The 27,511-nt window shown below is 35.0% G+C and overlaps 1 long non-coding RNA gene across 1 annotated transcript; it reads left to right on the top strand.

The window, feature by feature from the left end:
- The first annotated feature begins 572 nt into the window (after positions 1-572).
- Positions 573-27,511, top strand: LOC144333306 (uncharacterized). The gene is made up of 3 exons (XR_013401862.1): positions 573-749; positions 1,618-1,712; positions 27,399-27,511. It is a non-coding gene; the product is annotated as an uncharacterized LOC144333306 (long non-coding RNA).

The raw sequence follows: 27,511 nt of genomic DNA, 5'->3' as shown, positions 1-27,511 counted from the left end.
AATTTTCTGCAGAATAAGCGTTGAAGGAATGTTAAAATGATTTTATTGGATTTTTCTCTTCTCAGTCAATTCCTCTTAATTATATTTTGAAAGATGTTAAACTCTGGTGATTCTTTTAGGAAAGTTGAATTGTTTTATTTCATTTTAGTAACAACTTGGCACTTAAAACATAAAATAGCCCATTTGTTGATGGCCCACAAGTACTTTCTCCTAACTAGAAAGATGTGCTACCAACTAGAGAAGCTATTACTCTAATTTGAATTGTGGTCACCTTGGCTCATAAGACTGCTGCCTGTGTTTGCTCCTAAGTGTTTACTAGTGAATCCTTGACTGTTAGTGTAATTTCAATGCTAATTGTTGCTTCAGGTTTTCAAATAGCTCAGCAGTTAGACATTAATGATTATTCATGCCTTAAGAAGGGCTGATAAGGGAATGAGATTACAATCTTGTGTGATTTTAGCTAACAAATTAAAGTGTAAATTAAATTTTCCCTCAGATAGAAAATAACTACTTGGAGAGCCAATACAATGAAAACCTTCATTCACTTTTAAATCTTCTCTTTCCTGTTTTATAGATATTCAGAGTATCAGAGGACTAGCAGTGGATTGGGTGTCACGTAATTTATACTGGATTAGCTCAGAATATGATGAAACGCAAATTAATGTGGCAAGGCTAGATGGCTCTTTGAAAACCTCAATTATCCATGGAATTGATAAGCCACAGTGTCTTGCAGCTCACCCAGTCAGGGGGTAAAGTATGATTATTTTTTTTTTAAGCTTTTCCAAAATTTCAGAGACTTTTGCTCTGATTTTATATGAAAACACTATTTAATTCAGAGGATATATATGTATATATATGTATATATATATATCAGCCACAAGAGTCACAAAATTTAAATATGGAAACTGTAAAAGAGATTCCTGGTTAGAGTTGTATTATCTGGAGATTATATATATCCTACACCAACATATATATCTGTGACATGTGTCATCGTAAGATCTCATTAATTTATGTTTCTAAGAAATGACAGTTCTGAATAAAAACAGATGTAGGAGAAAGTGGTTGCTTTCATTTTGAAAGCCAGTGGTTAAAAATGCATGTACTGCATGTTGGTATCATGGTCACTGCTATGTAGATCAGATTCTTCAATCTTTTGGATGGTCACCTTGTGCCCTTAAGGGAGCTTGCATAGAGCTGAAAGAGATTCTTTTCTCTCTAGTGCTTTCAACAGCAATAGTAGAAATGAGTTTGTTACCCTCTGTGGCATCTGATTTTTTTCAGAGCCAAGAGGACTCAATCTTGATGAATTACTTAACAAAGAAAATAATTTACTATAGTCTTAGCTAAATATTCAGTCATGTATGTAGGAGGAAAAAGGAAGTGAGATTTTTTTTTTTTTTTTTTCACTGACAGGAAAAAGCAAGAATGGTACTTACTTCTCAGGCAAATATGTAGGTTATCGCCAGCAAATGGCTGAACAATTTTCGATTTTTCTGAAGAGAGTTACTCCTGAGTCCAGAATATATTTTTATGTTTACTTTGTTTTTTAGTGTATATTTCTACTCAGTGAGTAGGTCTACATCTAATATTTTCAATCCATATCTCTTTTGAATTAAGAAAACTCTACTGGACCGATGGAAACACAATTAACATGGCAAATATGGATGGCAGTAATAGCAAGATTCTGTTTCAGAATCAGAAGGAGCCAGTTGGTAAGTATTTTTTAATAGTCACCAAGTTTTCAATGTGACAAACCTATACTTGTACAATATACCTTTGATCTAGATCCTAAAAGAAAATATTAAAGATTAGTAAAATAAGTAAATTCAGGAATTGATCAATTTCATTGAATCCATTGGGTTTCTGTTAGGTTTATTAGTCAAAGTTCTCTAAAGGGACAGAATTAATAGGATAAATGAACATACAAAGGGGAGTTTATTAGGAGAATTGACTCACAGGATCACAAGATGAAGTCCCACAATAGGCCATCTGCAAGTTGAGGAACCTGGAAGCTAGTCCGAGTCCCAAAACCTCAAAAGTAGGAAAGCCGACAGTGCAATCTTCAGTCTGTAGCCAAAGGCCTGAGAGCCCCTTGCAAATCACTAGTGTTAAGTCCAAGAGTCCAAAAGCTGAAGAACTTGAAGTATGAGGTTCAAGGGCAGGAAGTATCCAGCATGGGAGAAAGATGGAGGCCAGAAGACTCACCAAGTCTGCTCTTTCTCTGCCTGCTTTTATGCTAGAAGCTGGTTAGATCGTGCCCACCCAGACTGGGTGGGTCTGCTTCTTCCAGTCCACGGACTCAAATGTTAATCTCCTTTGGCAACAGCTTCACAGACACACCCAGGAACAATACTTTGCATTCTGCAATCCAAACAAGTTGACACTCAATATTAACCATCACATTAGGCGAGGAGGAAACATTATCTGAACAGGAAGATTAATTTTTTTAACATAATTTTTGCAATGTATTAAATAAGTTACATTAATGTAATTAATAAATATTTTTACTGGTGAAATATCTGATACAATACTACAGTGGCAGTATAACTACTGAGTCTTTTCCTGATCATCATTATTGTGTCATTATTGATAATTACAAGGTTTTGGGTTTTGATATTTAGTATTTAGTCTTTATTTACTCTGCAGTGTGTTAATTTAGTTTCTTATTCTACCTTTGCCAACCATTGCAAATAATCAGATATAACATGATGGCACTGACAGAGAGCTTTGACTTGTTCCCAAGAAATATCTTTGAAAATATTAAGTATAAACATTCTCTTAGAATATAATATTTTACCCATTTGCATGTAGATATCTATAATACTGTTTTGAACCTTAATCACTTTTTCCTCATGTTTTCTTGCACACCTTTGAGAAGCAAATATTGTTACAGGGCCTATTTGTCATTTCCAAATACCTTTTAAAATATTAGTAAGCCCCAATTGTGATATTATTATAATAAAGATGCAAATGGTGGAATATACAACAGAAAATTCATTATTTTGTTTCAGTTGAATACTATGTATTTTTCGAATCTGGGAAAACAATCAATATATCATGAAGCTTGTCAATTTTTTCTTAGTTTTAGAAATTTAGAAACTTAGTTTTAGAAATTTAGGGCACATTTTTCATAGTCATGATTCAATAAAGGTGTAGTATCACTAAGATTTGCAATAAATAATTCTTTTCATGTGGTCTATAGAATAAACCTCTGACATAAAATGATACTGTTAACAGCTCTTTAGCCAGTTTGTTCTAAGATTTTTACATAATTGAAAGTCAGGGTTGTATTAGAAATTAAAGGCAAATTGAAACACTAATGCTTCTATGTGGGAGATGATAGAACTAAAGAAACAAGGGTCTCTACAAGATTAGGGCCCATACAAAGGACTCAATTTGAACTAAGGCAATTCAGCTGGTCCTTATCTGGAACTGTTCAGAATATGCAATGTTGAAAAATGAGTGTGAGAGAAATAGCATAAGCAAATCGAGCCCTTACATTGTAATATGGTAATCATAGTTTATACCAAAATGTTAATGTATATGCTTATTTCTATAATGGTGAAAACCTTGTCTTTTCTAATACTAAATATCCAGTTTCCTACTCAATTTTTTTTTTTTAATAAAAGGCCTAACAGCTTATAATTTTATTTTATTTTATTTTATTTTATTTTTTTTTTTTTTTGAGGCGGAGTCTGGCACTCTTGCCCATACTGGAGTGCAGTGGCCCGATCTCGGCTCACTGCAAACTCCGCCTCCTGGGTTCACGCCATTCTCCTGCCTCAGGCTCCCGAGTAGCTGGGACTACAGGCGTCCGCCACCTCGCCGGGCTAGTTTTTTTGTATTTTTTAGTGGAGACGGGGTTTCACTGTGTTAGCCAGGATGGTCTCGATCTCCTGACCTCGTGATCCGCCCGTCTCGGCCTCCCAAAGTGCTGGGATTACAGGCTTGAGCCACCGCGCCCGGCCTACAATTTTAAATAAAAAAAGTTTATAAGAGAGGTATTTGTGTTACCAATTCACAATTTATGGCTGGTCCCTCAGATGTTGTTCACCAAGTGATATTTTTAACTGCATAAGGATGATGATTCAGCTTTCAATAATACATATGTCTACTTTATGTCAGTGATTATATTTGAAAATTAAAAAAAATAGATTTTCAAAATGACACTTTTTAAAAGTTTTTATTTGTACAAGACATATTATTTTAGCATAATTGACTATACCTTACATCAGTATTGAATATGGCTGTGAGTCAAACATTCATTTATTCAATAAACGGATTTTTATTGAGTATTGGATTTTGCACTAGGCCTGTTGATAAAAATTTGACACTGTCCTTTTCCTGAAGGGGCACAGGAACCTAAATTATTTTAGATTCCATTAAGTAAATTTAACTCATTGCCCTTGAGCAAGTTACTTTTAGCTTGGTGTGCTTGGTTTCCCTATTCATATAATCAAGACAAAATGTCTTTTTTTATAAGGTTCTCATGAGAACTGAATGAGAAAAATTTATGAGGCAAAACATCTGGTCCTTAATAATAGAAACTGTCAGTAATAGCGGTAGTGTGTACATTAGGTCCAACAGACTGGAATTCAAATTATATGATTGTCTGTAGTATTAAGACTCTAAGTGAGTTTACTGAAGAATAAACAGAATAGATTCCATAGAAATGTAGTAGAGGAAATATACGTAACCAAGTGGGCCTCTGAAATGATCAAATGTTTATGTAAATGTGAGGATTTAACTCAGTACTGCTTTGCTGCTCGGGCTAAGAGGCAAACAAGTTTAAGGTTAAGCGCCTTCTGGTAACTTTCCACTTTAGCTTGCTATTCCTGTTAAGCAGGTGCCCAGATTGATAGTCTCCCCAGTGCTTAATGAAAAGCTGTGTTGTCCATGTATAAATGCAATACTCTTTTTTTTTTTTACTTTTTAAATACTTCCAAAATCTGAATGCTCTACAGCAATTCCCCAGCCTGCTATATACTGTCACATCCCTCTCTGCCCCAGAAATCCTTATTTTAGATACCCACAAGAAGAAAGTGAGCAGACGAAGTCTCTCCTACCTCTATTCTCTCCCATCTCCCTACCATGAGCAATGTTTGTAGATCACTTAACATCTCCTTTGGTAACATTCACCATTTGGATTTGCCAATCCAAATTAAGTGAATTAAATTGTTCAAAGTCTAAGTACAAGAAGAAAAAGAAAATTAAGAAATCCAGAAATTAGGGACAATGTATAGCAATTTTCACATATACGTAAAACATTCTTTTTGTCATATTTCAGGGACAACATGGTTGGGGAAAAAACTGTTATTTGAGGAACCAAACACATCTGAATATGAATCACTGCTTCGATGCGTATTAACTCTGTGACTTTAAACAAGTCTTACCTTTTCTAAGGCTCAGTTGCATATCTATACAATGGAGATAATATTTTCTAACTTATGTGGTTATTTTTAGAATTAAAGGCTCATATGCAGTATCTCATGTTCTAGTTATTTCATACTTAAGTATTCTAGAGAGTTCTTATATATGTATTCAAGAAAGTACATTAAATAATATTTAAAAATTTAAAAGAGACTACATCTTCATTAAAATGAATGAGTAAATGCAGCATTTTCATTACTAAAGTATGATATGTACATACAGATGTGTGTGTGTCTACTTACATACATATATATGTAGGGAAGTTCAAACTTTCCCTTTGAAGGTTTGAGTCTAAGTCTGCTGAAATAAATTAACAATAGGCAGATTAACAGGAAAAAAAAGGCATACAAATGTATTAACGTGCACATGGACACGGGAGTCCTGCAAATATAAAACTCTAAAAACAGGCATGTGGCCAGGTGTGGTGGCTCACACCTGTAATCCCAGCACTTTGGGAGGCTGAGGCAGGTGGATCACCTGGAGCCAGGAGTTTGCGACCAGCCTTGCCAACATGGTGAAAACCTGTCTCTACTGAAAAATACAAAAAATTAGCCAGGTGTGGTGGCATGTGGTTGCAGTGAGCCAAGATCGTGCCATTGCACTCTGGCCTGGGCAACAAGAGCGAAACTTCATCTCAAAATAAATAAATAAATAAAAATAAAATAAAAAGAGCAATATGACTGAAGTTTTTATACTGTATGGAAAGGAATAGTGACTTGGAGCATGGCAGCAGGTTATGGGAAGGAAAAGGGAGAAAAGGCGTGACCAGCAAAGGTTCTCTTTATGCAGGTGAAGCCTCACAGATGGCAGCCCTCAAAAAGAATAGATGGGAGCCTGTGATAAAAGTTTCCTTGTCAGACCTGTAATAATGTCAGACCTTTAGTTTCCTTTTCCTGTGAGTAAAATTTTTCCTACTTCCAGATAATGTAGATAAGAAGGCCTCAGATAAAGCTCTTACATCTGTGTTTCACTAGATTTTCTCAACAGATGCAAGTCTTCCCTACTAAGGACAGCTTTTCAGAACTATTCCTGTGTCTGCAGCCCCTCTGAGTAGTCATCTTAAAATAGACCAAAGAAATATATTTTGGGGTGGCATATTTTCATTTCCTTCACATACATTTCAAAACCATTGAGAAAAGTTATTAGCAGAATGTTACTTACATACTTATCACATGATACCATTTGTATAATTTCAAAGTGAAATACAAAATATTAATATACATTGCTCCCAGATATACTTATTTAAAAACTATAGAAAAAAGTGAACTGGAAATATACACACCAATTTTATAATAGCTGTTGACTTATGGAAGAGTCAATGATAACATCTGACAGAGAACTTTCTTCTTTATCAAAGGTAATTTTAACAGTATTAGTTAAATTCAGTTTACATTTAATAAATGTATTCAAATTGAGTATAATGAAATGTTAGTAGTGTTCAATTCTGGATAGTGAGTTCATGAGTTTAGTTTCATCTTCTTTCCTCTGTTGAATTTGGCTCCTGAAAGTGTTACCAAAACGACCCGTTGTTTAGACACAGCTGACTTTCTTCTTCACAATGGTAAAGGAGAACACTAACTGGCCAAGTCTTAGTAATATCTAAGAGAGGAAAGGGCAAAGTTGAAATTGTAATTTAGATTTATAGCTGGGCGTGGGGGCTCACGCCTGTAATCCCAGCACTTTGGGAGGCCAAGGCGGGCGGATCACGAGGTTAAGAAATCCAGTCCGTCCTGGCCAAAATGGTGAAACCCTGTTTCTACTAAAAATACAAAAATTAGTTGGGCAGTTGGCACACGTCTGTAGTCCCAGCTACTCGAGAGGTTGAGGCAGGAGAATCGCTTGAACTCAGCAGGTGGAGGTTGCAGTGAGCCGAGATAGCGCCACTGTACTCCAGCCTGATGACAGAGTGAGAGACTCCGTCTCAAAAAAAAAAAAAAAAAAAAAAAAAAAATCGTAACTGAGATTTTGAAGTCTGGTTTAAGGTAGGTCTTTCAAATGAAGGTGTGGTTAGGATTGAGTAAGGATCATTATATAAAAATTTCAGACTGGTTAGAACAGCAAAAAGATTTTGAGGGGAAGCGGTTTGAAGTTCCTTAAGTTACAAAATGTTGTTTGACGCTTTTCTTGCTGAAGAGTTGATGAGTCTTTCAGAAAGATCTTGAAATCAACAACATTATCTGCAACTTTTATCTTCCTGGGAGATAATTTATTGGGCTAGTAATGTTATGTTATTGAAAACAGTAAAATAGTAAAGCCAAGTTAGTGTAGACAATAAGCTGTGCTTATGGTTTTGATTCTCATTTATAAAATTAAGCCTTTGTTTCAGGGATTTTTTTAACCCCTTTAAAACACATTAAACATAACCTTTATAAAAAATTTGTACACTAATGTGTTCATTCAGCAGCTGACTCTGAAAAACTTACCCACAATAGTCACAGTGCTACCAGAGAAAGAAAGCCAATTATGGGTGTGTATATTTGTATATACAGTAAGCCACCACTTAACATCATCAACATGTTCTTGGAAACTGTGACTTTAAAGCCAAAGACCTATAAAGAAAACAATTTCACCATAGGATCATTAGTATAAACAAGAGCTGTTTCTATAGCATGTATCTGGAAAGAAATACATTAATACATTTCTAAATAAAGACCCAAAACACTTGTAATATTAAGCATTGAAATAAATGTGACGCATACATACATTTAAGAAAGACTAATAATAAAAACGTAAGATTTTAACCAATTTTTGGTGAATCACTGAGTGATGGCGGTCATAGTTGTGGTGGGCTAAACCAAGAAACAAATGTTTGCCAAGTGACAGTGGAAAAGAATACCTCCTACTGCCACATAGCTTAAAACCAAACAATAACAAATATGGCTGACCTGCTGAGTACTTTCATGCCACATCATTTATTGTTGTGGATGTGTGTGATTATTATGTACTTGACAAATTTTTATTTGACAATAATTTGCATTTATTCATTCATTCATTCTCTATAAGGTCACAGGATTACTGAAGCCTATCCTGACAGCTCAGAGTACAAGGTGGGAACCAACCCTGGAAAGGACACTATTTCATCACAGGGCACACTCATGCACACACACACCCTCACTTATATTGGGACAATCTTTTTCTAAATGATACATAATGATAATGTATAGTGTGGAATGCATGTGATATTTTGATACATGCATATAATATGTAAAGATTAAATCAAGAAAATTGAGATATCCATTACCTCAAATCTCTAACTTTTCTTTACATTGCAAACATTTTCTAGCTATTTTGAACTAGACAATACATTATTGTTAACCACAGTCACTCTACTATCAAACACTAGATTTTACTCTTTCTAACTGTAGTTTTCTACTGATTGTCCAAACTTTCTTTATCCCCCTACTCCTCTGTACCTTCTCCAGCCTCTTGTAACCATCAATCAACTCTCCACGCACGAGAGATCTACTTTTTTAGCTTCCATGTATGTGGGAGAACATGTGGTATTTGTCTTTCTGTGCCTCACCAATTTCTCTTAACATAATGACCTGGTGCTCCATGCATGTTGCAATGACAGAATTTCATACTTTTTTATGGCTGAATAATATTCCATCATGTATATGTACCTCATTTTGTTTATCCAGCTAATGATAGATACTTATGATTATTATAAATAGTGTTGCAATAGACATGCTAGTGCAGTTCTCTCTTTATATGTTAAATTTCTTACTTTTGAATATATACTTAGCAGTGAGATTGCTGGATCACATGTTAGCTCTATTTTTAGTCTTTTGAAGACTCTTCATACTGTTTTCCACAGTGGCTGTACAGTCCCTCAGTATACATGGGGGGTTGGTTCCAGGACCATCCATGTATACCAAAATCCACACAACTGAGGTTGTGGAGTCGGCCCTGCAGGAGTGTGTACACAAAAAGTTGGCCCTCCAAACATGTGGATTTTGCATCTTGTGAATACCCTATATTTTCAATCTGTCCTTGTTTGAAAAAAAAAAAAATCACATGTAAGTGAACCTATGCAGTTCAAACCATTGTTGATTGAGGGTCAACTGTATTAAATTACATTCCCACCGGCCGGGCGCGGTGGCTCAAGCCTGTAATCTCAGCACTTTGGGAGGCTGAGGCGGGCGGATCACGAGGCCAGGAGATGGAGACCATCCTGGCTAACACAGTGAAACCCCGTCTCTACTAAAAAATACAAAAAAAAACTAGCCGGGCGAGGTGGCGGGCACCTGTAGTCCCAGCTACTCGGGAGGCTGAAGCAGGAGAATGGCGTGAACCCGGGGGGTCGGAGCTTGCAGTGAGCGGAGATCGTGCCACTGCACTCCAGCCTGGGCGACAGAGCAAGACTCCGTCTCAAAAAAAAAAAAAAAAAAAAAAAATTTCCTTCCCATCAACAATGTAGGAGTATTGTCATTTCTTCACCTCCTCACTAGCTACTGTTATTTCTTGTCTTTTTGATAGTAACCGTTCCAACTGGGGTGAGGTGATATCCCATTGTAATTTTGAGTGACATTACCCTGATGGTTAGTGATGTTAAACATTTTTTCATATAACTGTTGGCCAATTGTGTGTCTTTTTTTGAGACATGCCTATCTTGTCAAATGGATAGTTTGTAAATATTTTCTTCCATTCTGTAGATTTGCTCTTCTCCTTGTTGATTGTTTCCTTTGCTGTGCAGAAACCTTTTTCTTTCATGTAATCCCATTTGCTATTTTTGCTTTTTGAAAATGTTTTTGAAACATTTTGTTTCAAAACAGAATGCTTTTTTGTTTTGTTTTTGTAAGCTGTGTTTTTGAAAGCTTAGCCAAGGAATCATTGCCCAGACCTGTGTCCTAAAGTGTTCCCCAAATGTTTTCTTTCAGTCATTTAATAGTTTTACATCTTAGATTTAAGCTTTAATCCATTTTGATTTGACTTTTGTATATGGCAAGAGATAGGAGTCTAGTCTCATTCTTCTGCATAGGGATATCTAGTTTTCCCAGAACCATTTGTTGAAGAGATTGTCTTTTCTACAATGTATGTTCATGATGCCTTTGTCAAAAATGTATTGGCTGTAAGTGTATGGATTTATTTCTGAGTTCTCTAGTGTGTTCCATTGTTCTCTATGTTTGTTTTTATGTCAGCACCATGCCGTTTTGTTTACTATGTCTTTGTAGTACATTTTGAGGTCCAGTAATGTGATGCCTCCAGCTTTATTTATTTATTTGCTTAGGATTGCTTTGGCTATTTGGGGTCTTTTGTGGCTCTACAACGTCATTGGTATCTTGAAAGAGATTGCATATAATCTGTGGGTAGCTTTGGGTAGTGTTGACATTTTACTAATATTAATTCTAATTCTTCCACTCCATGAGCATGGAATATCTTCACTTATTTGTGTGTGTTCTTCAATTTATTTCATCAGCAGTTTATTGTTTTCTTTTTGGAGATCTTTTATTTCTTTGGTTAAATTTACTTCTAGGCATTTTATATTTTATGTAGCAATTGCATATAGGATTGTTTCTTAATTTCTTTTTCAGTTTGCTCACTGTTGACTTATATAAATGCCACTGATTATTGTATGATAAATCCTGCAACATTATTGAATTTGTTTATCAGTTCTAATAGATTTTTGGTGGGGACTTTAAGTTTTCCTAATTATAATATCCATGCCTTTTAAAACAAAAATAAGTTGACTTCTTCCTTCCTAGTTTGCTAGAACGTCCAGTACTATGTTGAAAATAAGTAGTAATAGAAGCATCCTTGTCTTGTTCTAGAACTTAGAGGAAAAACTCTCATTTTTTCTCCACTCAGTATGAACTTAGCTTTGGATTTATTATATATGGCCTTCATTGTTTTGAGGACTGATTCTTCTATACTCAGTTTGCTGAGAAGTATTTTTTGTAAAGGGATATTGGATTTTTTTAAATGTGTTTTCATCTAAGGAAATGATTATATGTCTTTTGTCCTTCATTCAGTTAATGTGATTTATCATATTTGTTAATTTGCCTAGGTTGAACCATGCTTGTATCATTGGAATAATTCCCACTTGATTGTGGTGAATAATCTTTTCAATATGTTGTTGAATTTGGTTTGCTAGTATTTGGTTGAAGATTTTTGCATCTATGTTTATTAGGGATATAGTTTTCCTAGTTTTTATCATGTCTTTGTCTGGTTTTAACATCAGGGAAATGCTGGCCTCTTAGAATAAGTTGGGAAGCATTCCCTCCACTTAAATTTTTTAAAATACTTTGAGTACAATTGTCATTAGTTCTTATTTAAATGTGTGGTGTAATTTACTAGTGAAGTCATCAGGAAGGTCCTGGGTTTTTGTTGTTGTTGTTGTTGTTGTTGTTTTTTGATGGAGTATTTTTTAATTCTCATTTAATCTCATTACTCATTACTGGTCTGTTTTTTTTTTCTATTTCTTCATGGTTCAGTCTTTGTAGATTGTATGTGTTCAGAAATTTATCCATTTATTCTAGGTTTTCCAATTTGTTAGTGTTTAGTTGTTCATAATAGTCCCTAATGATTATTTGTATTTATGTGCTATCAGCTATTACGTCTCCTTCTTTGGTTTCTGATTTTATTTGTCTTTTATTTATTTTCCTTAGTCTAGCTAAAGGTTTGTCAATTTTGTCTTTTAAAAAACAGCTTTTCATGTCATTTATCTTTTGTATTTTTTTGTCTCAATTGTATGTATTTCTGTTCTGATCTTTATCATTTTTTTTCTACTAGTTTTGGGATTGGTTTATTCTTGCTTGACTAGTTCCTTGAGGTGCATCATTGAGATGTTCATTTGAAACCTTTTAACTTTTTGATGTAGGTGTTCATTGCTGTAAACTTCCCTGCTTTTGCTTTATAGCATAGTTTTGGTATGTTATGTTCTAATTTTATTTGTTTCATTAATTTTATAAAATTTCCTTCTTCATTTCTTCATTGACCCATTGATTATTCAGGAGCATGTTGTTTAATAGTCATGTGTTTGTATTGTTTCTAAAATTTCTCTTATTATTGAATTCTAGTTTTATCCCATTGTGGTCAGAGAGATACTTGATACAATTTTGACTTTTTTGAATTTGTTGAGACTTATTTTAGACTTATGTGGCCTTACATAGAGTCTATTCTAGAAAATGTTGCATGTGCTGATGAGACGAATGTATGTTCTGTAACTGTTGGAGAAAATACTCTGTAAATGTCAGTTTGATTCATTTAGGCTAGAGTATAGTTTAAAGCCACTGTTTCTTGGTTGATTTTCTGTCTCAATGTTCTGTCAATTACTGAGAGTGAGGTGTTAAATTCCTCCACTATTATTGTGTTACAGTCTCTCTCTCCCTTTAGATTTATTAATGTTTGGTTTTTATATTTGGTTACCTTGGTGTTGGAGACATATATATTTAGAATTATTATATCCTACTACTGAATTGACTTCTTTTTTATTATATATTGACCTTCTTTGTCTCTTTTTAAGTTTGACTTAGTCTGTTTTATCTAATATAAGAATAGCTATTCTTGCTCTGCTTTTGATTTTTATTTACATGGGCTATCTTTTTCCATCTCTTCACTTTCAGCCTATGTGTGTCTTTTTATAGGTGAAATGAGTTTCTTACAGGTAGCGTATAGCCTAAGTAAAAAAAGCCTGAATTAAAAAAAAATTCAGCTGCTTTGTGTCTTTTAAAAATTGGAGAATTTAATCCATTTACATTTAATATTGTGTTTGATAAGTAAGGACTTATTACTGCCATTTTGTTACTTGTTTTTAGAGTATTATGAATTTGTCTTTATGCTTACTTTCATCAATGAGTTTTAGACCTTGAAATGTTTTCTTTTTGCACATTAGTATCTTTTTAATTTTTTGTTTGTTTGTTTGTTTGTTTGCATATAGAAGAATTCCCTTTAGAATTTTTTTTTTTTTTTTTTTTTTTTTTTTGTAAGATGGATCTAGTGATTGTGAGTTCCCTCAGCTTTTGTTTGTGTGGGAAAGACTGTATGTATCTTTCATGTTTGAAGGAAAGCTTTCTGGGTACAATATTCTTGCGCAGCAGCTTTTTTCTTTCAGCAATTTAAATATGTCACCCCACTCTCTCCAGGCCTACATGGTTTCATTGAGAAGTCTATTGCCAAGTGAATTGGAACTCCTTTATGTGTTATTTGCTTCTTATCTCTTGATGCTTTTAGGATCCTTGCTTTGTCCGTAACCTTTCAGTGAGTTTCTTCAGAGCTACCATTTTGAATTCTTAATCTGAGAGCTCACAAATTGCTGTCTCATTAGGGTTAGTCACTGGCTCTTTGTTTTGTTCATTTGAGGAGGTCTTGGTTCCCTGTTTTCTGTTGTTTCTTATGGATATATGTCTATGGCTTTTTATTGAAGGCCTTTTACTTGTATCTGGCTTGTGTTGGTTTTCTAGGGTATGTTTGCTTAGAGTTTCTTTGCAGTCACTTGTAAATCCACTTAATCCTAGATTGATGGCTTTTTTTTTCTATTATTATTATTATTTTGGCATTAGATGGTATCTTAATCCCAAATTTGCCTTGACTCTCACAAGTATTCAGAACACTTCTGGTCCTAAATTGGAGTGGGATACCTAAGGAGGATACCTTGGCTCTGTAGGAGACTGGTTGGGGCTTCAGGCTCAGAATACTCATTGAGATTGCCTCCTACAGTGTGTTGCTACTGAATAGCTACTTTTATTTGGTGTCCCCTTGGCTGAGATAAAGAACAGTATTTCACAGTCTGGGATTTCTAATCCCACCTCCCCTCTGTGTCTCTAGCTGCCCTCAGGGGTTTTCTCCCTGCAGACCCTCATGATTCTTCCTGTGGGTCCAGACAGTAATAGTTTTCTTAAAAGGGGATCCAAGATGTTGAGGAAGCAGGCTCTGCCTTGATCTCATTTTTTCCAGTGTAGAAAAACCATGAGTCTAGGAGGAATCATTCATGCATGGTGCTTGGCAGACTGGGGGAGGGGCATTATGAATAGAAAGGCCCATTTATTTCTCTTACTGTCTGCTCAGAGTTTTTCACTCTCTGTGGCTTCAGGGATCATCGCAGCCTCAGATTTCAGTTCCTGAATATTGCTGGTGATCATCCTGGCACTGGATAATTATTTTTGGTTTTCTGTTGGGGACAGTGAAACCCTCTGGCTTCTCTTCTGCAATTTTGATGATGTCAGTCTCTTCGACTGGGACAATTTAAACATGTCAATTAACCTAACATGCACATTTTTAAGATGCAGAATGAAACCAGAGCACTCAGAGAAAACCCACACAGATATGGTGAGAACAGGCAAACTCCATACAGACAGTGAACCCAGATGGGGATAATTTTTTTTTTCCTTGTCAGTGTTATACCAAAATGTTATTCAAGGACCTGCTGTATATGTATACCTACATATATGTTATTTGCTGCAAAATGTTGACTTATGAGATCCTGAAAACTGGCTAGGCAAATCTGAAATCCTTGGACAGGCTGTCACTAAAGACATGCTTGACACTCTCAGGCAGGAGCTGAAGCTGAAGACCACAAAATGAGTTAGTTTATCAGGAAAACCTCAATTCTGTTCATAAGGCCTTTCAACTGATTGAATCAGGTCAGGACCATCCAGATTTTTGAGAATAATCTCCCTTACTTAAAGTCAACTGATTGCAGATGGTTATCACATCCACAAAATACTTCCACGGCAACACTGAGGATAGTGTTTGATTGAATAACTGGGTATCACAGCCTAGCCATATTGACACATAAAAGTAATCATCATACGTTTTAAACACAAACTTTTCTGTAGTTTATCCACTGATGTATATCCTTGCAAGTGTAGTAGTTGTGTATATGTTGGTGCAAACATTGATTTCCATAATTGTTTACCTAAAATCTAAATAACAGCTCTATTAAAGGGAAAAAAAAATTCCACAATTGATCCTTCTTTTTAAAATCTAAATTATTCAAAATACATGAATTATTATGTTACTACTAATATTATACATAGCTACTATCTTAATGTGTTAAATGTGTTATGTTGGGCACTGTGGATGATACAGAGGACTTTATGTAATACTGGCTTTGCAATGTTTACATCCCGATAAGAAAAAACAAAACAAAACATAAGGAACATGGTAAAGATCCACATGTTGGTTTGCATGCATGTGGGAGTCTTGAAGAAAAAGACTAAAAAAAAAAGTAGTTCCTATAATGTGTCAGTTACTGGGAGACAAAATGAACAAAAGTGATATGAACAGTTTCCTTATGGAGTTTAGAAACTAAACGGAAGTGCAGTGTGACCAAAACTTCCCACTCCAGCCTAATTTCCCTTCTTTGATATTCTCCCAATTTTTACTCTTTTCACTAATATTACATTTTAACAAGTTATTTATTTGCCCAGAAATTTCTCCTGTCTCCTCTTAGTTTAGTTCACTCACTCTTATCTAAAAGCCAAGTGTTATTTTCCAAGAATCCTTCCCTGGCCTCTGTGACCAGGTTGAAGTCTTCTAAAACAGACACTTTTAGGACTGTATTTTACTTTTTAACTCTGTTATCATTTACATTTTTAATTTGTCTGTTGAATATATGATTATCTACTGCCTCATCAACTAAAAGGGAAGCACTATAAAGGTAGGGACCATATCTGCTTTATTTACCATTATATTCTCAATTTATAGCACAATTTTGGCACATAAGTCGATTTTCAATAAATATTTGTTGAATGAAGTGAATACTGTTTCTTATCCCATAGCAAGAGTCTCTACAAGATTGACTAAACCTAATATTTATTGATATGTCTCAGTAGAGTAAGATTAATTTGTGAATATGTGATATTTAGAAAGAATATTTCCACTGGAAGTGCATACTTGGTGACCTAGGTATGAATTCATGTTGCATTTCATTTGATGTATCCAAGGAGTAAAAAAAATTAAAGTGCTCTCAGATTTACATTTATACCATTATTTTCTCAAAATATTATATACAAATATTATGTATAAGAACCTGGGTTGCTATATAAGTATATGACTAGCTAGGAAGAAAAAGTTGGAAATGTTATACTTCTCAATTTTCTTCTCCACTTATTCCTCTTGCTGTTTCTCTAGCTTCCCCTCTCTCACGCTGTGCCCTTTGGACTCTCATTAGCACCTCAATGACAGATTTCTCATAAAATTAAAGAACAGACAAAAATAAATATAGCCATGTTATCTACTTATTGATGAATCTTCTTAGCACAGGGAATAAAGATGAAATCAAAAAATTTTTACAGTAATCCCTCATTTATTTCAAACCTATTAATTGTAATTTTTGATCTATCCCAAAAGGCCTCATATGATTAAACCAGATTAAAAGTACAGTGCATAGTAATTTTTTTTTAAGTTAGAGTATTTTCACTGTGCATGCCTCAATGATTTTCTTAAAATACATTTAATAGCTTATATTTCTTACTAATTAAGAGAAAATACTAAAGAATTTCAGATTATTGTGTTTCCTTTTTTTTTTTTTATAATTTAAAATTCCTTTTGCTTTTTTTTTCTTTTTTTGAGACAGAGTCTTGCTCTGTCTCCCGGGCTGGAGTGCAGTGGCACCATCTCAACTCACTGCAAGCTCCGCCTCCCGGGTTCACACCATTTTCCTGCCTCAGCCTCCCCAGTAGATGGGACTACAGGCGCCCACCACCACGCCCGGCTATTTTTTTTTGTATTTTTAGTAGAGGTGGGGTTTCGCCGCATTAGCCCAGGATGGTCTCGATCTCTGACCTCATTATCCCCCCGCCTTGGCCTCCCAAAGTGCTGGGATTACAGGCTTGAGCCAACGCACCAGGCCTCCGTTTGCTATTTTTTAAAACTTTTGTTTTAGGTTCGAAGGTACATGTGAAGGTTTGTTATGTAGGTAAACTCGTGTCATTGGGGTTTGTTGTTCAGATTGTTTCACCCAGGTATGAAACCTAGTACTCAATAGCTCTGTTTTTCTGCTCCTCTCCCTCCCTCTTCCCACCTTGCACTGTCAGGGAGACCCCAGTGTCTGTTGTTCCCTTCTTTGTGTTCATGAGTTCGCATCATTCAGCTTTCACTTATAAGTGAGAACATGTGTTATTTGGTTTTCTGTTCCTGTAGTAGTTTGCTAAGACTAATATTTTATTATTTTTTCTGTCTTTCTGAATAATTTAACACTGCTATGCAAATAATTGGATAAAATATTTCTGTGTTTTATATATAATCTTAAACTACTATTTAATATAGAATCAAAGTTGTTTCACAAAGAAACACTTGACATAGGATATTTGAAATATTCTAAGGAGTCCATGTCATGGTGATACCACTTTAAAAGATTCCTTCAGAACTATTCCACTGAGTAATTTCTAAAATGGAATTTTACAGTACTGTGAATGGATATATGAATGTGTGAAAAAATAAATACAAACCTGTTGTTGCTGGCGTACATGATCATCACACCATGAAATGCTCAAATACATAAGGGCATTAATCACTGCATTATTTACTCATTGTAATTTCATTTACTTATTGCAAGCAATTATTGTAATTATTATTTAATGATGAGTCTGTGTGAGCTCTGGCACAAACTGCCTACAGTATTCCTTAAATTTCAGTGAAGAAAATTAAACAATTAAGAAAAGAAGAGCCACTGTTCAATTGAATTTCTTCTCATGCATATTGTTGTCAGATTATACATTTTAATTTTATTTCCAGAATGTGAGGAGAAAACACTACATTCTGCCTTGTAAAAATGGAGAAGCATTAATTAGCTCATAGCAATTATTACCTAATACCCTTTATAGTACCTGTATTCTCATCATGAGGCCACACCTTTGTGTCTGCAGGCACTTATCGAGATCTTTCATATGATAGAACCATGATCACTCTGGCAACAAAAATAATATAAAATTATAGTGACTAATTTTTAAGCACTTGCAATATGTCAGCCACTTTCAAAATGCTTTGCATTTATCATCTGATAACAATTATTTCTGGAAGAAGTTCTTTTTCTCCTTTATAGATTCAGAAACTGAGTCTTGTCGAAAGAAGGTAGTCCACGATGAAAGCTGGGATTCAAATCCAAGTTTATTTGCTTCCAAAACCATATTAAATCTTAACCATTATGCTGTGCCCAGAGGGGCTGATTTCATATAGCAATTACCTGACCTCAGCAAAGATCAGAGAATAAAACAGATACTTTTCAAGCATAGAATGTGGGAAAGGAAACAACTCAGAACTAGCTTACTCCTAAGAAATGTGAACCCAGTTAGGACACAACAGTTGACTTTTCTAAGCAGCCAGGAGTGTGCAAGAACCAATTTCACCTCTCAGCCAATTGTGCCTCACAAATAATTACTTCTGGATCTTTAATTGCTTTGAAATGGCAATGCCACTGATACATTAGACTTTCTAGTTTGAGGAATTGTTTTTATATTGTAATTCACTGACTTCCCTTGCTTGTTTGCTGTTAAATCCACGTGTTACATACTTAAAATAGAAGTGCATCATAATCATATGAAAACACTAAACTTGGCATTTCATGAGTGTGTGTCACTAAAGACTGAGTAATTGCAGCCTTCAGGCAATTTAGGAAACTTTGTTTCTGTTAAATACAAATCAACATCAGCATTCCAGTTATCCATTGTTGAGCTAAATAGTCTCAATTAAGATTTATTGCTCAGTCTTGGATATATTAAATGCTTAGAGCAGTTCACATATCAGAGGATTTTTGTTTACTACTTACAGTGATTTTTATGTTTAAAATGCACTTATATTATGAATTTTATCCCTTACGCCTCATGTAAAGGAACTTGGGTTGGGCTTGTTAATCAACATTACCCTTCATGGCTTTTCTTAGGAATCTTGTGTACTATATATTTTATTTATTTATTTGGTGTTTCCCTTTTATTTATTTATTTATTTATTTATTTATTTTTTTAATGAAACGGAGTCTCAGTCTGTCACCCAGGCCAGAGTGTAATAGCACGACTTGGCTCACTGCAACCTCTGCCTCCCAGATTCAAGCAATTCTCCTGCCTCAGCCTCCCGAGTGGCTAATTTTGTATTTTTAGTAGAGATGGAGTTTCACCATATTGGCCAGGCTGGTCTTGAACTCTGACTTTGTGATCCACTCGCCTCAGCCTCCCAAAGTGCTGGGATTACAGGCTTGAGCCACCACTCCCGGCTTTCCCTTTATTTTCAATATAATCCCAATTGAAAGTCATTTGCTTACTTAAACTTGAAGTACATTTTCTTGAAATCTACCAGGCATTTTCTATTACTTCATTCCAACTCATACACTGTATGAAGTAGATTGTGAATTATATTCATAGATAACATTCTTAAGCACTTTTTTACCACATCAAATAATATAAGGAACCTCAGTTTTTCGAAGTAAAGTTTAAAAAAAAGTCCTGGATAGGTTTCCTTGTTCAATATAATGTATTTCTGTTATTGATATATACTTATTACTGAGCACAATCACTATTATTATGTAGGAAGCACATTCCATGTAAGACTGCACATCTCAAAAGAAATGTTACAAATAGGTTACAAAAAAGGCCAGAGGAGTTGAAAACTAATATTATAATTACGCATGCTAGCACACAAATAATTTAAATATATTATACTTTCATCTGATTATTCATTTACTCATTTAATTCAAATGTTTTTAAGTTGAGGGTGCGGGGGAGGTAATTTCGTTTTTTTTTTGTTAGATGGAGTCTTGCTCTGTCTCCCAGGCTGAAGTGCAGTGGCGCGATCTGGGCTCACTGCAAGCTCCACCTCACGGGTTCACGCCATTCTCCTGCCTCAGCCTCCCGAGTAGCTGGGACTACAGGCGCCCGCCACCTCGCCCAGCTAATTTTTTGTATATTTAGTAGAGACGGGGTTTCACCGTGTTAGCCAGGATGTTCTCGATCTCGTGACCTTGTGATCCGCCCGCCTCGGCCTCCCAAAGTGCTGGGATTACAGGCGTGAGTCACCGTGCCCAACTGGGAGGTAATTTTTTAAAAAAGATTGTGAAGTGTACACTAGGTACTAGACCCTAAAAATAAAACCTGGTACCATCCTCAAGGAGGACATAGTTCAGTAAAGAAAAAAAATCACAGATAATTAAAAGCCATTTGAATGAGATTTTTAGTTGAGTTAAACAAAACAAAAACACTCAATATTTGTCATGAGTACTATGTTCATCATACAGATTAGATAAGTAGATACTGAAAATAACTAATATTTTGTGGGGAAGAAATTTAGAAAAAAAAAAATTGTAACCAAATTGATGATATTTTGAAATTTCTACAGGATCTTGAAAAAAGTAACTTTTTTTTTTTTAAACGACAGAAAGAGGAGGGACTTTCCTTATTCTTAGCAGAAAGGAAAAGCAGGCATAAAAGGCATAAAAGAGGATGATATGTGTAAAAAACTGTGAATTTTTCTATATGCGTAGCAAATCTAACATAAGGAAATATTTAGCATTATGTTGTCAGGAACTAGTTTAAAAATATTTGAGTGACACAATCCAGTGCTTTAAAAATATTTTGTTCTATTTTACTTATCAAGCTATAAAATATAGTTTTGGAAAGTTATAAAACTATAGGTATTAAAGCTTTTAAAATGCTTTTAAAAGAAAACACTTAAAAATAATTTCGTTGATTCTGGTTTTTCCTCTATTTCTGTGTGTGTTATTTTCACAAAGGCACATAAATTTTGCTACTCATAAGGGCTCGGAATATGGATAAACTGTTCGAGGTAAAATGAGTTATGTTAGGAAGGATGGAGGAAATGTTGAAATCTTACCTTGAATAGGATAAGTAGTAAGGGATCATTTTAGCTCTGTAACTGACAGGGTGAAATGAGAAGGGTAATTTCCAGGAAGGATTTAGATCGGGGTAAGATAAGGGTAGTATACTCGACTAATTATTGAATAATGTTCTTTTAAAATAATGTGCTTTTACTGAATAATTTTTTTAAAAAATTTGATGTAGGCCAGGCATGGTGGCTGATGCCTGTAATTCCAGTACTTTGGGAGGCTGAGCTGGGCCAGAAGTTGAAGACCAGCCTGAGCAACGTGTCAAAACCTGTCTCTATAAAAAATATTTGATACAAAAAATTAGCAGGGTGATATGGGAGGCTGAAGCAAGAGAACTGCTTGAGACCGGGAGGCAGAGGTCGCAGTGAGCCGAGATCATGCCACTGCACTTCAGCCTGGGCGACAGAGTGAGACTCTGTCTTGAAAAAAAAAAAAAAAATTAATAGTTTAAAGGTTTATATACACATTTTTGTGTGAACATTAGTTTTTATTTCTCTGAGATAAATTCCCAGGAATGCAATACTGGGTCATATTGCATCAGTGTTCTCAGTTTTATAAGAAACTGTCAAATTGTTTCCTAGAGTGGCTTTACCATTTTATATTCACACTAACAGTGTGTGTCAGTGATCCAGTTCTCTGTATCCTTGTCAGCATTTAGTGTTCTCACTGCTTTTTATTTTAGCTATTCTGATAGATATATCGTGTATTGTCATTTAAAAACACTTTTATTTCTTCTAGACTTTAGGTTGTCTATAATAGTTTTCATTTTAATTTGCATTTTCCTATGATATTGAATATCTTTTCATGTGTTTATTTGCCATTTGTATATATTATTCTGCAAAATATTTCTTCTGTGTTCTCTGTTCTCTGTTCTGTGTAATTTTCTTCTCTGTTCTAGTCATCACGCTCCATGTCTTTTGCCCATTTTGAATTGCAATTTTTTTAACTATTGGGTTTTGAAAGTTCTTTTGTTGATACTTACCTTTTGTTTGATGCATGGATTGCAAATATTTACTCCCAGACTAAATCATGTCTTTTATTACTTTTCACAGAGCAAAAGTTTCTAATTTTGATGTGCTTGTTTTTAATTGAGAGAATATTGTGATTACGAATGAAGTACACAATCTCAACATTTTAAATAATTAGATTATCTCCAAATTATCAGTTATGGGATTACCAGAGAGATGGTTGCAGGCTTTAGAATAGAACCTTAGTTTGAAAGGGCAGTATAAACATTTATACCACTCATAAATATAGCTAACATTTACTTCATGCTTTCCATGTGTCAGACACAATTGTATGAGGCATTATTCTTATCATTACCACCTCACAGTGGTGCAGTAGCCAGGGCAAGGCTGCCAGAAATACTTAGACAAGGTAACTGAAGCCTAGCACCTTGATTTGTCTTCACTTCACAGAGAAGCCAGGGATGGAACGGACAAAGTGCTTGGGTTTCCTCAGCACATTCTTTTTTTTTTTTCTTTTTTTTTGAGACAAAGTCTCACTCTGTTGCCCAGGCTGGAGTGCAGTGGCATGATTTCAGCTCACTGCAACCTCCACCTCCTGGGTTCAAGCAATTCTCCTACCTCAGCCTCCCGAGTAGCTAGAACTACAGGTGTGTGCCACCACACCTGGATAATTTTTTTGTGTTTTTAGTAGAGTTAGAGTTTTGCCATCTTGGCCAGGCTGTTCTCGAACTCTCAACTGAAAGTAATACACCCGTCTTGGCCTCTCAAAGTGCTGGGATTACAGGCATGAGCCACAGAGCCCAGCCAGCACACCCATTCTTTACCCAGCAAAATCCAAATAATCTCAGGATGGATAAAGCATTTCTTGAGATAGCCTAATAGTGAATACTTCCCCATGTAATAACTAGCCTCCATCAGAGCTAAAGTTTTAATGTTTCCAAAACAGTTCTGCCCCAGGAATCGGAATTGTCATGCCATTTCTGATGAAGTCTGAAAAAATGTTCATTTTCGGATATTTCAAATATTATGATTCTTCTACAGGTATAGCATGTGGATGTAACTTATTGGTGTTTCTCTATATTTTGTGTTTTCAATGACCAGTTTCTAAAACTTGCACAGTCCCAGAAGTAGGAGTTGTTTTCTACTGTCTGAAGTTAGTGCCAGAAAAAGAATATTTAGAAGATTTTGATTATATTTTTATAGCTGTGTAGAGGCCTAGAAGTTAATCCTCTACATTTTAATATTCATGGTGTGTCTATTTCCCATATCTACATCTCTACCATTTCCCTGTCTCCAAAGGTTTCACCATTGTAATACTCTTTCCAGAAAAATTTAAATGGCCCAGTTGAATTTACTAAAATATTACATTTGAAAGCTTATAAAAATATGCAGTGTTTAGAATATGTTTTTAAAAATTGTGTGTCACAAAATTACCTGGAGAAATATTTTAAAAATACTGAGGCCCAGGACCAGCCCAAACCAATTAAACTGAAATTTTGTGGACTGGGGCTGTAGGATCAATATTTTAAAATGACTTTCCAGATAAGTATAATTCCCAGCTAGGGATAAGAATTTTGAGTTAAATTTGCTAAGTGATGGAAATGTATTAAAAATTATCTATTGAAAGGCTTAATTCTTAATTTTTAAAATTCCTTTTTTATACCCTTCCATTTTTATTTTAACTCCATATTGCATATTTATTTAATTTTGACCCGCTTAGAAAATAAATGAGACACACAAAATGAACTGCCTAGTCTTAATTGCAACAACACTTAAAACTTAAAAAACATAATTTTTTCAATAATATATGAAATACTGTATGTAGGTAAATTACATTATTTAAAAATATTTAGTTGTTTCTTATATTAATATGTAGAATATTTCTATTATGAGAGAAATTACATAATTTTTGCAATTTTCATTGTCTCCATAAAAATTAAGCTGGTCTATTTAAATTAAAATGTTCAAATAAAATAATATATAAAGGAAAATTTGGGACTGATGATAAGGAATGTTAGAATTAAAGCATAAGGGTTAACTGTATTTTCATAAAAATAGAAAAGATAGGTAAAAAAGATAATTTTTTCATTTCCTGAAGTTTTTTCTCGATTTAAATGGTGACTTTTTAAATATATACTTATTATGTTATTCTATCTAGATTTCCTCGTTTGATAGCCAGATTCAGATGCTTCAAAAATTAGTTAAATATGTCTCGTAAAAACAAAACTGTGTTACAACTGATATGTTCTTTAGACAGATTCTATGGCCCTTTTGAAGATTTTCAAATTTCAGTCACCCATTCTGAGGATCCTTTAGTACAGACATAATTATATTTCTTTGCATAGGTTCCAGGACAGTTTTATAAATATGCTCACGTTTGACCTGTTTTCTCATGGGTATTGATTTGGCATTCTAACATCACTGAGTAGTTTTAATTGCATTAAACAATTTTGTTCACTGCCTAATGATTCATTTTTTAAAATATTAGCAGAACAGAGAACTGATTCAGAAATTACTCCAACACCATTTATACCAATTAATCATTTAGTGTTGTTAGGACTTAAGTGAATGATAATAACAAAATGAAAAATCTTATGATGCAAAAACATTTGCATTAATAAACTTCAGAGATATGTATTATACTTCTATATATATCTATACTATGAATATAAAGCATATTGTTGGCCAACATGGTGAAACCCCATCTCTACTAAAAATACAAAAATTAGCTGGGCATGGTGGCACATGCCTATAGTCCCAGCTACTTGGGAGGCTGAGGCAGGAGAATCACTTGAACACAGGAAGCAGAGGTCGCAGTGAGCCGAGATCGTGCCACTACACTCTAGCCTGGCGACAGAGCAAGACTCCATCTGAAAAATAAAAAAATATTCAGTTGGGAAGATAACTAAACTTTCCTAGGCAGAACTCTTTGAAAACAAGCTATAGTTTCATAATGGAATTAACTAAATAGTCTGTCCATTTATTTGATGTTTATTATTTTTCTTCTCTATTCTAGTCATCATGCTAGACAGCAAATATAATAAGCTGACTATGACAAAGTCTGCTTCCTCTAGTCACAGTCCAGAAGCAAAGACATTGAATAATAGACTCTGGGTGAACTCAGATCCAAAAAAAAAAGAGAGAGAGAGACAAAATTCTTTCCTCTGTGAAGCCCCCACTTCTTTAAATTCCTTGGCATTGTGTATTGAATTGATTTAGGAGGTTTTATTTATTTTGTTTACACTTCCTATACTCCCTAGCTTCCTCCCACATTTTAAATATAAACTGTATATGGTAGAATCACATACATATGGAAAAGTAAACCATCCTAAATATATGGCTTGATGAATGTTGATTAAATGAATTTGCCTATATAACCAGCGCCCAGATCAAGAAACAGAATTTAATTAGAAACACAGTAGCCCTGTGGCCAATCATTACCTCACATTCCACACATCCTGACTCTGAGCATAAACTAGCTTTACCTTGGTCTTTCCAAAAATAGAATCATACACGTATTAAAAGAAAAAGTAAAAGAACTAGGCAAGGTGACTCACACCTGTAATTCCAGCGGCTCAGGACGTTGATGTGGTAGGATCACTTGAGCCCAGGATTTCAAAACTGCAGTGAGCTATGATTGTGCCACTGCATTCTAGCCTGGGCAACAGAGTGAGACCCCAACTCTCGGAGTGGGGGGGGGAGGAAAGAGGATCTAATCCATAGAGATAACTGTTAAATGCCTATAATTATTCACATTCTTTGTCCTGGGAATCCCTGTAATTGAGAATTATTAGGCTATATTTCACCTTCTCTCAATGCACTTGAATCTGTGTGTCTTTTCAATCATCTGCCCTTTCTCCTTTCATTGTTTTTTAAGGGAAGGAATGATCTGTGATTTGTCCACTTTATTCTCTGAGAGAGATCCCAGGAACAGTTGGTTGCATTGTCTGCCTGAGTATATGCCCACATGCACTTTTCCATGAGTAATTATGGATCACAGAAGGCCAACATGGTTCCACAGAGTTATTGTTAAAATGTGGATACTGATGCTGCTGAGCATGACAGTAGTTAAGTAGATGTGTGCCAAGGACCTTTAGCAAACAAAAAGTACCTACCCTGAGACTTCTGAAAATGATGGCCACCACTATAATATGTGAAGTTGCCCATAAAATACAATAAAGTCCAGCCTTACCTCCAGTGACACACTGTGCCATGTCGAGATTAGCGTCTTAAGCCATTGACTTGATTCACTCACTTGCTGAAAGATTTATCTCCCCCATATCAGCCTCCAAATGAGCGCATTTTTTAATTCTGTGCTTTGGTAAAATTACTATTTGCTGAAAATCTTCCATTTTTGGATTTACTTAAAGAGGGATGAAATCACCAATTTAAATCTGTAACTGCCTAAGTAAATTTTATGGAAAATAGATGAGTAATTATAAATTTCATCAGTTAAATTAGTATCCCGAATGAGTCATTACACATTAAAACTTTCTGAGGCAAAGTGGCATAATGAAGAGGGCAGGCACTCAATTTGGAAACAGAAACTTTCTAAAAATATCTGGAATGTCCACTAACTAGCTATGAACACAGATTTCTTATCTACTCTAGGTACTATTTTTTGTATCTGTAAAATTGAACTGTAATTTCTTTCGGAGGAACAAGATTAGGTCAGTAATTCATAGAGATAACTGTTAAGTGCCTATAAAAGTATAATGTTTCTCTGTCAGTTAAAACTGTTTATGTTGGCTGGGTGCCATGGCTCATGCCTGTAATCCCAGCACTTTGGGAGACCAAGGTGACAGGATTCCTTGAGCCCAGTTGTTCAAGACCAGCCTGAGCAAAATAGTGAGCCCCCGTTATTTAAAAAAAAAAAATGAAAAAAATTAGCTGGGCCTAGTGGTGCGCATTTGTAGTCCTATCTATGCAGGAGGCTGAGACGGGAGGATTGCTTGATCCAAGGAGTCTGAGGCTGCAGTGAGTTATGATTGCATCACTACACTCCAGTCTAAATGATGGGGTGAGACCCTGTCTCTAAAAAATAAACAACAACAACAAAAAAAACGAAAACAACATATGTGTATTTTCCTATTAGCCAGATCTTATTTGTAAAGATAAAAATCTGAGCTTTCAACTTATTCTTTGCCCTCAAATCCAGTGGTGCTAGGTGAATATTATAATTTAAGTGGCTATCATTATGTTTAAGTTGTAAAATTTAATTACAGGTCTATCGATAGACTATGTGGAAAACAAGCTTTATTGGATCAGTTCGGGGAATGGAACCATCAATAGATGCAACCTGGGTGGTGGTAATTTAGAAGTAATCGAGTCAATGAAA

This window comes from Macaca mulatta, chromosome 12, assembly GCF_049350105.2.
Source record: "Macaca mulatta isolate MMU2019108-1 chromosome 12, T2T-MMU8v2.0, whole genome shotgun sequence".
Taxonomy (NCBI): domain Eukaryota; kingdom Metazoa; phylum Chordata; class Mammalia; order Primates; family Cercopithecidae; genus Macaca; species Macaca mulatta.
The sequence above is the reverse complement of the archived record's forward strand: the minus strand, read 5'-3'. Positions and strand labels throughout refer to the sequence as shown.